Genomic DNA, 17,500 nt, shown 5'->3' on the forward strand with positions numbered 1-17,500 from the left:
TATTATAGGATATATATATATTAAATACATATATATATATTGTTATGATTTCGTTATTAGGGACCAACAGGTTCAAAATAAAAACAAGAAATTGGGCTGGAATGACTGACGAAAGGCAAGACAAATCAAGGAGGAGGACTGAACAAGACAAAAAATACCTTAATAATTATTTATTTACAGGTTAGTTTACTAATGTACAATTGAGAACAGGTTTTGGGTGGCGTAAATACAGTAATTATCAAGATAACTAGATAATCAAAAACATTAATAAAATAGGAAAAATGAACTTGCACTAAATCAAGAGCCATACACTTGCTCGACACCACAATAAATATAATGATGCAAACCAACATCATTATTAGAGCCATACACTTGCTCGACATCAAAGCTACGTAATACCATTTAACACCAAAATTAGGTTAACGCACAGACAGTACAATCATACAGACAACACAAACAGTAACAATAATGATAACTTAATTAAGCAGCATAACTTATGATCTGCACAATAAGTTACAGATACTTAACACCAAGTAGCATACAAAAACACAGACAAATCAGGATGCTACTGAAGAATCCATCACAAACACAAAAGGCGAGGTCCTCATCCTCCCGAGGAAGTGACCTGGTACTAGAGACCTGTCCATACTGCTAAAAGAAGCAGCCATTACACACACAAAGACGTAGAGGTCCTCATCCTCCCATCGAAATCAATCCTCCTGTTGAAGTAAAAAATTACTTCCAACTGCTCCTATACCGCCATGCTGCTTTTGCCTACTCAGCAGAGGTTTCCCAGAACCTCTCAGGTCGCCATCCAAAACCTGTCTGCAGCTGTCATTCACACCACAAAAAAAGTTACCTCGTCACCATGACGATAAATACTGGCGGGTAAGGGAAACAATGCAACCATCGTAATGGTTGTTTAAAAAAAATAACAATTCGTCGTTACAATATATATATTATATATATATATATATATATATATATATATATATATATATATATATATATATATATATCTATTATATATATATAGATAGATATAGATATAGATATAGATATATGTATATGATATATGATTATATTATATAATAATAAATTAGTATATATATATATTTATATTATATATTATATTATATATTATTATTATATAATATTATTATATATAAAAATATAAAATTATTATATATATAATATATATATATTAGATATATATATATATATATATTCATATATTAAAATTTCATATCAGTAGGAAAAGATATATATATATATATATATATATATATATATATATATATATATATATATATATATATATATATATATATATATATATGATGTAATTCTCTCTCTCTCTCTCTCTCTCTCGTCCTTCTCTCTCTCTCTCTCTCTCTCTCTCTCTCTCTCTCTGCTGTAAAGAGACAATAGTATAAATAATCTATTATGTAATAAACAGAACTAGGTTCATGTTTTTAATGCATCCTATTGTCAGCTCAACATAAACAATTGTCTCTGCCTAGCAAAAAAAAAAAAAAGGTGAGAACTCGTTTTATGTCACAAGAGCTGGTAATTAATAGACTGTAAAGGTTTTCCCTGAGCTTAAAGGGAATCCAATTAACGTATGATAAAAGGCGGCTACAAAGCGATGATTCATCTCCATATGAAGTGAGAGTTCGTATAGAATAATATTTATACGTAAAAAAAACATATCTTTAAAGAGTTATAGTTTTAGTTTCGAGCGCCTTTGAGCGTTTCCATTAAAAAAATGTATCTGATGTATCTAAATTTCTTTGAGACACATTAATAAAAAAATTCATTTAAATATACAATTTGATATTCAGTGATTATGTTACCCAAATCTCCAATAAAACAAATATTTTTATTTCTATGATGTATATTTCAGAACCAAGCCAGTGAAGCCTTTTTTCCGCTAAACATTAACTTTCCCTTCAACATTTACAAAAAGCACGTTTACATAATTCAGACCGGTGCTGGAAGCACAAGACAAAAGTAGAATTTTTTAAGTAATTATGAAAAATTCCACTACATCTGAGTCAACGACGAGAAGATACATCTACGCCAATAGACTACACGACAGGAAAATGCCTCAACTTATATGAAAAATGAGAATATCTATTAGCGGATAGTATTTTGTCTTTCAGTGTTCAAACACTAAAGACTTTCGTATGTTTATCAAATAACCTGGTATGATAAGGATCGAGTCTTCAATAAAAAAAAAGCCCTAATAGCGACTCCTAAGATAATAAAAAAGATAAAAGATATTTTACCAGATTTATATAATTATATATATATTTATATATATATTATATAATATATATAATACATATATACATATATATATATTTATATAATTTATATATAATATACATATATACATTATATTATATTTATTTTATATATATATATATATTAATATATATAAATTTATATTCATAAATATATTTATATATTTTAAATTAATATATATAGTATATATATATATATATATATATATATATATATATATATGTATATACTTATATATAGTGAACTCTTAGCAACATACGTAACACTACTGTACACAGCACAAGGCGGGTTCGAGAACAAGGGTTATATGGTCACTTTTCCAAAGTAAAGCATCTAAGATTTTACACTCAGACGGACAACAGATCAAAAATATGTTCTATCTGGCAGAATAAAACTGAAATGAGGACAGGTTTCCGTCCCCAACTACCTGCAAGAATGAAAAGAACGCATTTTCCGTTTCCGAACTATATTAAGCGTCAATACGCGAAATAGAAATGACTACGGGAATCATAAACTGGTAAAATAAACTATCGCAACATGAATAATGACAGCTAATCTAAATGAATTTATGTAGTTGAATAAAGCTTCTAATTCGTTTGTATATAATAGCTTTTATTGCAATGATCAGTGATCAGTGTAGTTAGCACTATCGAAACATGAATATATAACTACATAAATGAATTGATGTAGTTATATGTGTACATTTTCTCATTCAATTGCATATTAGCTTTAGCTTCAATGATCAGTGACGATTGGTGTATCCAGTGTAGTCAGCGCTCTTCGATATTCAACAACCGTATGAAAGAGAATGAAAAGCCCTGTAGATCTAACAAATGTAGGTGACAACATTGATTATCTGGGCAAATCCCAATGTCTCTCACAGTTGTTTTGGGAACGAGAGCGCTGGTAAATTGCACAAATGTCGCAGGATGAATGTATTTCATCTCTATGCAAATGAGGTTTTAGATCAGTCAAGGTGATAGAAGTGTGATGATGATTTTGTAGTGAGTAGAACAAATGAAGGTTACATCAATTTGCATATGATTCAACGCACTAGCGGATCCAGAAAAATTTTATGGTGGGGTCACCAATTTGCACACACACATTTATGTGTATATATATATATATATATATATATATATATATATATATATATATATATATATATATATATGTATATATATATATACATATGATAAATATATATAATTATATATATATACATATATATATATATATATATATATATATATATATTATACATGCATACATACATATCATATATATATATATATATATATATATATATATATATATATATATATATATATATGTGTGTGTGTGTGTGTGTGTGTGTGTGTGTATGTATGTATGTATATATTTTCCTTGACATATCATTTAGTATCCAAGTAGAAATTATGAAATGGACAGAAATCACCCGTAACATCAGGAAATACCGAATCCATTATCAACATTAATTAATATTATTGTTATCATTCAGTTTGGTTATAAATATAAGTTCAAGTTTAGAGCATGTATTCATATCTTATTCATGGATGATAGTTCTGACGTATGTACTTTTACAAATTCCCCGCTACAAATTCAATGTAGTAATCTTTCGAGTATGTAAGAAAAAACACTAAAGTTAAAATAAGAAGGGAAAAGTCAAGAAGAGCAGCAGGCCAAGACGCCTATGGACCCAAATGCATAAAACATGGCCCCGCTGTCCAAGTTTACTCAGGACACTTTACTTCAACCTATGTAAATTTTTCCAATACCTTTGAATTGATTTTACACGAATCTGCCTCAACTGGTTTTATTTTCCTTTCGTCTTTGCTAGCTAGGGGAAATTGCGCACCTATGCTAAAACTATTTATTAAAAAACTTCATTTATTTGAATTTAGATATTTGATTTTTATTGTATTATGTAGTCTTTTTCAATGGAAAAGTTTAGCCATACTCATACGAGGGTTTGAAACTACGGCATATTTAAAACAGTCGAAAGTAATGGCGCTACTGTTTGGCTAACAATGCTGAACAAGTTAAAATTATTTATTTTTGATTACAAATTGATTTGATGTCATTTTTATGTTCAGTGCTACTAATATGGAATGTAATTTATTGCTTCTGGATATAAATTTTATTTAAAGGAATTCAGTGAAAATGTTCCTAGAAGATGTAACTCTAACTCAAAAGCTCCGTGGCTGAAAGAAATCGACTAAAAAAGGGTAAAATTGTCGTTCATTTTGTTCAAGTAAAATGTCATTGTAACTCAAGTGTTTATAGAGAAACAATAGGATTTGCCAAGCAAGGGTTAAATTTGAGATGAGTTATGCTACACATGGAATGATAAATGCCAGATTCATAAGGGTGATAACTGACAAAATAAGAGACGAGAAAGAAAAAAAAGAAAATAATGTTGGAAAACTATCATTAAAAACGCATGATGATCACTATAATTCAATTTTCCATTCTACACAGAAATACTAAACATTTGAGCATTCTTTTGTATGCCTGTGTCTACCACAGCCTTAGCAGGCAAGGGTGAAGTTATATTAGGCTAATCCCTGAGGGATAGTTTAGTAACTAAGAGGACGTGTTCTTCTAGTGCTTCACCCTCAAGAGGGTAAAAGTATATATCAGATACACACATACACAGGGCTTAAGTTTACCAGACCTGTGGTTTGATCCCACCTTATTCCCACTGGTCAAATCAGCTGAGTAGGTAACAACTTGAGACTAGTGACCTTAGCTCACATTAACTTAGAACTATTTGTCTATTTAACTGGTTTGCAAACCGACACTGGATAGTGTATGAACAAATGTAGCATTATGTCAAAATAATAAAACAGTACTAAATTGTCCTAGAACCTCGAACATAAACTACGAGTATTTATTGGTGAAGGAATATGTTAAACAAGGCGTGATCCAACCTCCAGCTTTCTCGAGACGCGTGCAAGATTTAAGACGTGCTAAAATCTATAGTCTGATAGAGCCTTGTTTCACTAACGAAAATTAAAATGAATATGCCATACTTTATTAGGAATAATTTTTCCGTTCTGTTTAACATACACATCATTTTTTTTTTTTCACTTTTCATTCTAATAAATAAATCATCTTAAAATTCCTGTATCTTTAACTGATAGCGAAACCGAATTTTTAGACCTTTTTAGGTTCTTCCAGAGACCTTCTTAAAACAGAAGGAAGTAAAAAACATTGAATTGTGCAGAAGCAAATGAAACAATTCGTTCTGTAAACTTGGACCTCCCTCCAGAGAGGCAAAGCAAAACCGTGAAATAATTTTAATAAAATCTCAAATTCTGTCATTATAATTAACTTTGCTGGGTGTTAGGTTGAATATCATATTAAATGTAAGCGTTATGTATTACGCAACTGATATTGGGAAGGGAAACCATACTAAAGAGAGAGAGAGAGAGAGAGAGAGAGAGAGAGAGAGAGAGAGAGAGACTGATAAATCTTAATTTTACATGCGCAAACCCACTCGCTCACACATGAAGACATATAGTTTTGTTTATCCATGTAATTTGTTTCTATACACGATAAAAATGATAGAGAGAGAGAGAGAGAGAGAGAGAGAGAGAGAGAGAGAGAGAGAGAGAGAGAAAGGGGGTTTGGAAAAACAACCACTACCAAAACCTTGTATAAAGGCGGCGGATTATATTGCATCCTTTCAGCAAAATGTATGATAAGAAATTGTACTAATTTTATTAGGTTAACTGACCGATGGTAAAGTTTTAAAATCCAGATAACCTTTTACGGTTGTAGCCAGTGCAAATTTACGTAGTATTCAGTTACTGAGGGTCTAAATCTGTGGTTCCCAGCGTGGGGCGTACGCCTCAGGGGGTAATTTGATTTTTAAGACGTGACAATTCGAGAATATTTAAACAAAGTTAATGGCCTTTTAGGCTTCCTCCACGGTAATATAAGAATTATAGTATATCACCACGGGGGGGCTTCAGGATTTTAGAGGGGATTAGGTGGGGCATGGCCCAAAAAAGGGCTAAAGGGGCCCTGGTGCGATGGTAATTTTGTCAGAGATGGCAAAACGTGTTTACTTTATAGAGACTGGTTTTAATATAATCTTCAAGCTGAAATAATTGTAAGCACAAGAAAAACAAATTAAAAATTCCGAGTAACGAGGCGAAGATACCCAAAAACATTATGTATCAATAAAGATTAATCAATGCATAAGTTTTACGTCAGTGCAATAAAAATATCGCGATTACTTATCAATATACCGGTCATTTTTTTGACATGCTAAAATTATAATCCTAAATGTCAGTGAGAGAGAGAGAGAGAGAGAGAGAGAGAGAGAGAGAGAGCTGCCGTGTCTGTGTGTTTGGCACAAAATTGTCAGATTGTTTTGAGAATATATCATAATTGCTCTAATTCTAATTAATCAGACAAAAGCAAGTGAAGGCAATATATCAGGAATACACAGTAAATATATCAAGAAACGGCTATCTGCAAATCATTATCATTAAAGAAACACTTTAAGAGCAACAGTTCATTATGAAATAATTCATATGTACTGGTAAGTCTAAAGGATCGAAAAAACAACGTGTTAAAAGTATCAAGTTTTATAAGAGGCACTGAGAAAATGCACCCCTACCCTAGTAAATGTTGGTTTCCGATAGACCGAGATATGAAAATCAGCATTTTGTCGAGAAATGAGTATGTCTAAAAAAAGGTAACTGGTTGTTCTGCTCTAATTCAGTAGCGAACTTTATCTTATCATGCTTTGCATTTACGTAGTTCAGGAACAGGTTTTTAACTTGCCGCGCCCTCTCAAATACCAAAAAGGGTATCATCCACGTAACGCCGGTATAGTTTAGGTTTAAGTCATTGTTCTGACCATTCTCTTTCGTAGTGGCAGCGAAAAATGCTGGCCAATGTTGCTGATGAAGGAGACTCCATGGCATAACGAGAGGAAGTATCCAAACTGACCATAAAATTTTTTTTCTTATAATTCAATTTAGAGTCTTTCTTCGCATATTTATTATTTTGTTAATAATACAAGGAATAATATGGAAAAGTAAATCCACAATACAAGGAATTATATATTTAACTTTATTATTATTATTATTATTATTATTATTATTATTATTATTATTATTATTAAATAATATATTCAATATATATTCAACTATTTATTATTATTATTATTATTATTATTATTATTATTATTATTATTATTATTATTATTATTATTATTATTATTGAATAATATCGGGAATTATATATTTAACTAGTTTATTATTATTATCATCATTATTATTATTATTATTATTATTATTATTATTATTATTATTATTATTATTATTATTATTATTATTATTATTATATTAATCATAAAAAAAGATGGTGAAAAAAGGCTCTATCATTAGAAGTCGTTACTTTTATAACACGACGCGTGACTTATTTCAAAGCTAGCTCTCTTTCTGTGTGTGTGTGTGTGTGTGTGTGTGTGTTTTTAAGTAAAAGGTACACATCGTAATTTGACTCAAAAAATATCGTATAAACAAAGATGGACTAACGAGAAAAAGTTGAAGCCAGTAGTAAAAGACGCAGCGAGGCAGTAAAAGTGATTTTAAATTTTTCCGACCATCTATCATCGTTCCCGAACAACGCATAGCACGCAAGAGCAGAGATCAAATGATAATAAACGGAGTTGTTTGGCAATTTTCCATTGTTCTAAATCGAATCTATCTTTTTTGTTGCTCACCGTTAGTTAAATTTGCCTAGGGTTATTATTTCGTCTGTTTCACTCACATGGGACTTCGCTTTGTGCTGTTAATCCCTTTGACTGAAATCGCAACATCAAACTAGTTATTGATATGTCTTTCAGCCTTAACCTCTCGCATTTGGCTACAAAGAGAAACTCAAAATAGGTCAGTAGCGATTATAAAAGGCCTGTTTATGATACGGTAAGCAAAAAGGTCTTGGGATTTACACAAAGTTTTGGTTAATAGTTAAAGTTTATTTTTTTCTGGCAATGGATCCTGTTTTGAGCATTATTGCGGACTTTCAAAAAAAGAAGAAAAAAAACTAGTAGTATTGAAAGAGCCCTATGCTTTTTGTTGAATGAATAACATATATTTTGAATAAACTATACGTGCTTAATTTCGTTGCAATCATGTAGAGAAAGTAAGTTAGAATATTAACATAAAGATAAAACTGATGCTATCGTTAAATGCTTAGGTTTGTTTAAATTTGACAATAAAATCATTTCAATGAACATGAAATAGATGGAAGTGACGAAACCATGAATCCACGCAATATACTAATCTCGCATATCATTTATGTGCACGAGATTCTTCAGTGAAGGACACCGTTTTGAGAACATCCGATGCTGAACCATACATAAGGAAAGGATAATGAATTTATAAAAAGAATATCCTTAACTGACAGTCTCCTTCAGCTCCCACATGTCATTGAGAACCAAGTTCATAAAGGCTACTGAAATTGGCAATGGGAGTCATACCTCATCTGTGGGACCTATTAACTGTGTGTGTGTGTGTCTGGGTATATATAGTATTATATATCATATATAGTTTATTATTATATACTATTATACGTAATATATATATTATATAATATATTATATTATAATATACTAATGAATATAATTTAGAGAAATATAAACTTTCATATATTACCTATGATTAATTATATATGTATATATAATATAAAATTTAATATATATATATATAATATTATAACACATTATATATATATTATATATATTATATATAATATATATTATATATATAATATATATATATCTAGAGAAATATATATATAGAATAAATAATATATTACTATATTTATTATATAATAATATATTTTTATACATATATATATTATATATAATATATATCTATATATAATCTATTTATATATATACTATATATATATATTATATATATATAATATAATATATATAATATAAATATATATATTTATATATATATATGAACTTTTTTATTTTAACATTACATACCTACCATAACAACAACGTTATCATTCAATTAATAACTGGCTAATGTTCCCTTATATAACTTCTTTTACATGCAAGTGCATAATTAGCCTTGTCACTGCAGACTTGGGCTCAATGGATATCATTTCGTATTACGCTGGTTAATTAAACCGCACTATTATTGATCAGTTATCAACTGATGAGTGCAGTTCCTTTTCAAGATTATCTAGCCTTTTCAGTATATCTTGCAGATTATCAGTTTCATATTCTGCTGAGGCGTTAATGACGTCATGTTGCTTAGTGCAAAATATAATTATTTTCATTTTAAGGTATAGTTTTGGATCAGTCTGTCTGACAGGATAAATGTTGCATTTCTCCTCATGTTTCAAACCTACCTTTCCAAAATATGGTTTCATGATTTTCGTACAACAGATTTTGGGTTCATACACTACTTTCAACCACTGAAAGGTGAGATGATGATCAAATATAACGGAACATACTGGTTGGTGAAAGAATTCAGTCTGCGAGGGAGGTTTCTATGGTCCTGGAATCGGGAGGGGACGATCAGATTTGACAGAAACTATTGGTTAGTGAAAGAATCCAATCTACAGTAAGGTTTCCATGGTACTGGAATCGTGAGAAGATGGTCAGATATAACTTAGCTATAGGCTAGTGAAGGAATTCAATCTGTGGAGGAGGTTTCCATGGTCCTGGAATCGTAAAAGATGATCAGATATAACATAAACTATTGGTTACTGAAAAAATTCAATCTGCGGGGGAGATTTCCATGGTCCTGAATCGGAGGGGTGACGATCAGATTGACGAAATCTTGTAGTGAAGAATCCAATTTTTTTCTACGGGTAAGGTTTCCATTGTACTGGAATCGTGAGAAGATGGTCAGATATAACTTAACTATAGGCTAGTGAAGGAATTCAATCTGTGGAGGAGGTTTCCATGGTCCTGGAATCGTAAGAAGATGATCAGATATAACAGAAACTATCGGTTAGGGAAAGAATTCAATCTGCGGGGGAGGTTCCCATGGTCCTGGATTCGGTTAATAATGGAGATGCGCCTGGAAGGTCAGGACCCCTGACACATTTCCAGTTCTCCCCCACACTGAGAAATGCACCGGTGGCTTCGAACTCTCATTAACATTTCATTTTGTAGGCGTCATATCGGAAAATTTAATGTTACATGACTTGCAGAAACTTAATTAAACATTCTTCTGTAATGAAATGTCGAAGCAAAATGAATTCGCAAGTACATTTTTCATGAATGTGCGCACCAATCTTTTTTTATAATTTCCATAGCAGGGTACATTTTTAGCATTCCATTACAATTACTCTAAGTATCGAATCTTCCTCGCACTTGTAGGACCAGCTCATCCCTCCAGACCTGAATCGAAGTAAGGATTAAATAAAGTGGACTTCCATCGAGGTCGTGCGCATCATGCTGCGATAAGAAGTAGAAAAATCTGTCTCAGTCATAATACAATATCTGTCGAATTCGGGTACGGTTTACGAGAACTGAAATAGGTGCAAGAGAAAAAGAGGTTTAGGGACTCATTACATTTTGTAAATAATATTAACACAAGACCATTTTTTTCATCCAATAAGGAAACGATATGGATATAAAAGTCAGTCTCTCTCTCTCTCTCTCTCTCTCTCTCTCTCTCTCTCTCTGGCTTAGATAATTGGACACAGGCCCCGTCTGTTGCATTCCCTCCCATCTTCAATTGACAGCCAAACTTAGTTATTCTATATGACCCCTTACGACTTCCGCCCAATATTCATTTCTTGTCCAGACGTATGTCTTGCCTTAACGAGACAATACAATACATTTCCTCTTCAGTATCGTCTTATCACCGTCTATGTTCACCTACCAATACATGCGTTCACCATCACTACAATTACACCTAAGCACTTCGACTTACCCTGCTTACCTACACATTCCAATTATGAGAGTGATGCTTTTGAATGAGGGAAACATGGATTGAGAATGTACCAAATAAAAGTAAAAATGTAATATATTTTGAAATCGTTCCCCTCGGGTTTTTTTAGTTGAAATATATTTACTTATGCAGTAAGGAATACATATATAGAGAAAGTGAGAATGAGGTTTAATTTTGATAATATAGATTAACCTGTGTTAAAATACCTATTTCTACATTTATGTATTGCTATTATTATCAAAATAATTATATTCTGCATATGCTACCTAATGTACTTTGTGTATATATGTATATATATATATATATATATATATATATATATATAATATATATATCATATATATATATATATATATATATATATGTATGTATATGTATATTATACTATATATATATATATATATATATATATTATATATATATATATGTATATATATATACATATATACATAATATAATATATATATATATATATATATATATCTATATATCTATATATATATATATATATACATATATATATATGTATATATGTATATATATATATATATATATATATATATATACTATATATATATATATATATATATATATATATATATATATACATACATATATATATATATATATATATATTATATATATATATATCATACATTTATATATATATATATATATATATATATATATATATATATATATATATATATATATATATATATATATATATATATTTCTTGATAACGAGTGGTTGAAGTTGGTTGCTTAGCTTTCGTTGTTTCTAAACCACGGTAAGAAGTATTTATGCATAAAGTTTTATGTATTACAATAGGCATAAGGGGACTGCTTGCGGGTTTTTTTTTTTTTTTTTTTTTTTTACCTGAAAATCCTGATCTAAAAGGAACAAATTGAACACCCTCCAACTTTGCCCTTATCAGAAATACTCCATGAAATGTCAAGTGGAAAATTTATCATTTTACACGAATAACACCTTATAATTCTTTTCTTTCGACCTTATCAGTCCCACTATGTATAGCAGGGTCGGCGGCTGGATTCCAACTTTCTCCACCTCCTTCTACTTCTTGCATCTCCCCCCGCCCGCCATCCCCCGCGCCCCCGACCCCCCGCGCCCCCTCCCCCACCCCCGCGCCCTACTCCAGCCATATCCCTCATCACCTCATCCGTCCGTTTAGCGTCGTATGTTAAAGGTTAAAATTACTGTTTTCTTTTATGGGCGTAAAATTATCTAAATTTTTCTTTTTATTGACCTGTTACTTTTGTTTTTACAAATATTTGTTGCCATAAACACGCCAGATATCATTATCAGCATAAACCAGCTGTTTTATTCCTCAGAAAAATATTCGGTACGGTAAAACGGAAACTTATAGAATACGCTACTCTTCTCTACATATATGAATGAAACCGACTCCCATTTCCTCTGGAATCCAACCTTCCATTCCCCTCAGGAAAACGTCGGGCTATTGCAGTTTTCAAGCCATTCATTCATTTATTCATGAATTCAACACACTCCACATTCTTAGTCCCTTTCCTCCCTTTACTCCTCATTATTATTCGGTGACCAAAAGGTCGACGATACTCTCGCCGTGTGGTGACAGATCGCCTGCTTTAGCTGTCCGTGGTATACATACCAGATTTGGAGTAATTGTGAATGTAGTCTTATTGAAATGTAACTAATTACAGAATTTCACGTAACTCTAATTCTACTTGAAATTTAAATTATAGTAATTATTTGCTTTTAATTAATTACAAGACGATGTAATTTGTAATTTAATTGCAATCATAAAATTGAACTGCTAACTTTCATTGTAATTGAGAATTGAATTATAGTAAATATTTGCAATTTAATTCATTACAGGCTTATGTAATTTGTAATTTAAATGCAATTTAATTCATTACAGGCTTATGTAATTTGCAATTTAATTTCAATGATAAAATTAAAGTTGGAAGGGTCGGGCTCCATTAGGAGTGACGGGTTGCTTAAAAGAACGGCATAATCCAAGTGTTTCCTAACTAGTACTAATAGATACTCTGCTCTTCTGTCACTTACACTTAACGAATAAATCATGAAACCCCATTAGCTCGATTTGCTCGCCTCAATACACTCTTTCCCGAACCAATTATTAGCTTTTACTTTCACACCCAAATCCCTTGTAATTGTAATTGAATTTGTTGTTAAGTAATTATAATTTTTATTGAATGTGTTGTTAAGTAATTGTAATAATTGAATTTGTTGTTAAGTAATTGTAATTGTAATTGAGTTTGTTGTTAAGTAATTGTAATTGTAATTAGATTTCTTGTTAAGTATTTGTAATTGTTATAGAATTTGTTATGTAATTGTAATTGTAATTGAATTTGCTGTTAAGTAATTGTAATTGTGATTGCAATGTAACTGCTATTTCCAAATGTAATTATAATTGTAATTGTAATCTACATTTTTTTAAAGTAATTGTAACTGCAGTTTATTTTTTCAAGTGTAATTACTCGAAGCCTGATGTATACCACTACTGTTGGTTAGACATATAAAGCTGCTTCTTATTTTATTAGTATTCTTTGTATATAGCTATTTTGACTAATATTTTCAAGAGCATTAGGGGAGGTTCTATGCAATTCTGACTGCCATGTCGGTATTATTCTGTCTGTTTTCTTTGGTTATTTTTCATTGCCATTTTTATTGTTATTATAGTTCTTCATGTAGCATCATTGACCATTATTGTTCTTATAAGTGCCTTGCTCTGTGTATTTATTTCTTGCTATTGAACATCTCTCTTTCACGTTATGCACATATTAATTCTAATTGGCAATTATGTACCAGTAAAGGATATTACAAGCAGTGTTTTTGCTTTCATTGTTTCTTTTCCAATTAAATCTGGTGTTCCACCTGTCTTATTTGAGACTGCAACATTACTTTGGTCATTAATGTTCTAACTAATTTAATATACTATGATTATTAACTGAATTTGTTGGTATTAAGAAATTTCGATCTATTTTTATTTATTTTTTTAGTAATACACAAGCATTAAAAATATTTCCAGGAAAAATGGTATATAGTAATATAGCACAGAAAATGATACACCTAATACTGGAACGTCGTGGAAAGTATAGGAATGAGGATAATGAATCACTGTATAATGCAAACGGTATCGACATTAAAGCAGATGGTGCAAGTTCCCTGAATTTTTATGAATATCTATACCTTCAGGTCGTCAAAATGACGCAATGAGGTGAACTGTCACTTACAGTCTCCATTACATGTATTGAGATTTCTGTCCTATATATCTTTTTTTATTAACAGGGGATATTAAAAGTATAATTATTATCCATTACAATTTTCCAAAACATATGTGTAACACACGAAAATAACCAATGTAATAAAATCCACGTGCGAGTGATAAATTATCATATTCTTCAAAATATCCAATAGATGACTACAAATGGCATGAAAAGAATGCTCCCTAATTTAATATTTATTCCCCAATAAAATTAATATTGAATCTTTCATATGAAAGCAATGCCCGAAAAGTAAGCATTAGATAGCCGGCCGAAAAAATTGAATCGAACGTACATACATCAAGAAAATGTTGTCACTTAATATTCGAGACCTTTGCATGAAACTAGCGGTCAATAGGTGCTGACGCATCCAGACATTTATTATAAACACATTCAGAGGAACTAATGCTCCTTTAATATGATACGTCATCGACAGGAATCGATGATTCGTGGAATACCTCCAAAGGGGCCGACTAAATGCGTGACGTTGAAATGACGTCAAATGACGTCATCGATCATCCCACTACATACGTCATGGGAACTCATGGAATATTCCTGAAATTGTTGCTCCTGGTTTTTCCTTGATTCTGTGACCTGCAGGTTATGAATCTTTTATTACCTTTTCGATTTAATTTATGAGCTGGTAGGAATACAGTAGTTATATTTTAAACCTTAAGAGGCTTCTTTTCATAAAGGATTTTAAGCATATATATCTCGAAAGAGCGGCAGTGAAGATGCTACTTTGTACATAAGACCTGACGTACAAAGGGTGTTGAAAACAATACTTCATCTTGTTGGGTAGAGTCATATTTGGTTTTAAACACACACACTCATATATATATATATATATATTATATATATATATATATATATATATATAATATATATATATATATTATATATATTTATATAATATTGTATATATATATATATATATTATATATATATATATAGTAATATAATATATATTATATTATATATTATAATATATATATCATATATATAATATAAACAAAGATATGAGAGGTACAACTAGTAATGAGCTATACAGAAACAAATGCAATAGAGGCAGTTTGAGTTGGATATTTCAAGACTCAAATATCTGAGGTTTTTGTTGGTTCTGTGCTTGGCCAGCAACTTTAAAATCATTATAATTTATATGCATTTTGCCCTTGATGGTATTATTTCTTGTACGGGGTAGCCCTGGATTGGACAGTCAGCATCAAGTTCTATAACTCATAGAATTACATAGAACCTCCCCTATAATAACAATAATGATAGCAATGAAAAATAACGAAAGAGAACAGACAGAATAATACTGACATGGCAGTCAGAATTACATAGAACCTCCCCTAATGCTCTTGAAAATATTAGTCAAAATAGCTATTACAAAGAAAAGAATACTAGGGGTAATAAAATAAGAAGCAGCTTTATATTTCTAACCAACAATAGTGGTATGCATCAGGCTTGGAGTAATTACACTTGAAGAAATAAACTATAGTTACAATTACTTTCAAAAATTTAAATTACAATTACAATTATAATTACATTTTGAGATGGCAATTACATTACAATTATAATTACTTAACAACAATATATATATATATATATATATATATATATATATAATATAGATATTATATATATATCTATATATATATATATATATATATATATAAATATTTGTTTTAACGTTAGTGTGGTTCTGTCGTTTGCTTTGTAAGGTTAGAGCCCTCTAGTTTTTTGTATAAGAATTTATCTGTCTTAGCTGTTTCTCCATTCTTTGAAAATATTCCTAAAAAAACTGATGTAAGTTATTTGGAGTATTTTGTGACTTTGCTATTTCAGCGAGCAGTTTCGTAATCATATGTATCCGTATGTGACGTGATTTAATGCTTTGTGTGTTAGTTGTTTAAGTGTGCTTTAGTGTGTCTGTCGGTTGGATCTATTAGATAACAAATTATTTATCAGCATATCATAAGGCTCGAATGAAGTACCATAAATTTATGACAGTGTTCATTAGTATTTTTAGTTTTGTAAAATATTACTTTTTGTCATGATTATTATAGTCATAAAAGGTGTGGCACCTGTTTTATTCCTAAAACGTAAAGTAAGTCTTTAAAAAATATTGTTTGTATTTTCCCATCGAAAGTACAGATTAGAGATCTGTGCCTGAACCCATACAATGAATTTGCAATAAATCAATTAGCTTTATAAGTATATGAGAACAACTTACATCCACGTCAGCTATTTCAATCGTTCGAATTTCGAGAAACGAGAGGAAAATAGAATACAAAATAAGCCCCAATAATGAAACGAGTCCTTGGTTTGTATGAATGGAAAGATAATGAGACCGAGACACGAATGTTTCCCCCTTAGCAATTTACAGATATACCTAGAGGAAGTGAAGGAGGAAATGAGAAAGGGGAACATAGTTATAAGCAAAATCTTCAATTTATCTGAATTGCAGAGGAACAAAAACTCACCGGAACCGTACAAAAATGAACTGGTGACAAAACACAACGTTAATTAAGTGAGAATATTTAACGGAGGAAGAAGAGATATTTGTAATGAATGTCATTTAAAATTTTCATTGAAAAACAGGAAATTGATAGAATTACGTTACTTCCTATGTGATCTAGCGAACTAATTGGTATGATCATTTTTTTTCTTTATTTTTTTTTTACATGCACGCAATGCATCCGGAAATATAGGCGCACTCTATATTGCATGGTATATAAAGAAATGGTTTCCCTTCTACCTACATTCCCAGCAGGGGGTTAGTGCCATCAGTGCACCTCATGCGGAGTACTGTTGTAGACATTACTAAAGGTTCTTTGCAGCGTCCCTTCGACCCCTAGCTGCAACCTCTTTCATTCCTTTTACAGTACTACATTCATATTATTCTTCCATCTTGCTATCCATCCTCTCTTAAATATATGCATAACCTC

This window comes from Macrobrachium nipponense, chromosome 12 (genome assembly GCF_015104395.2).
Source record: "Macrobrachium nipponense isolate FS-2020 chromosome 12, ASM1510439v2, whole genome shotgun sequence".
NCBI classification, from domain to species: Eukaryota; Metazoa; Arthropoda; class Malacostraca; order Decapoda; family Palaemonidae; genus Macrobrachium; species Macrobrachium nipponense.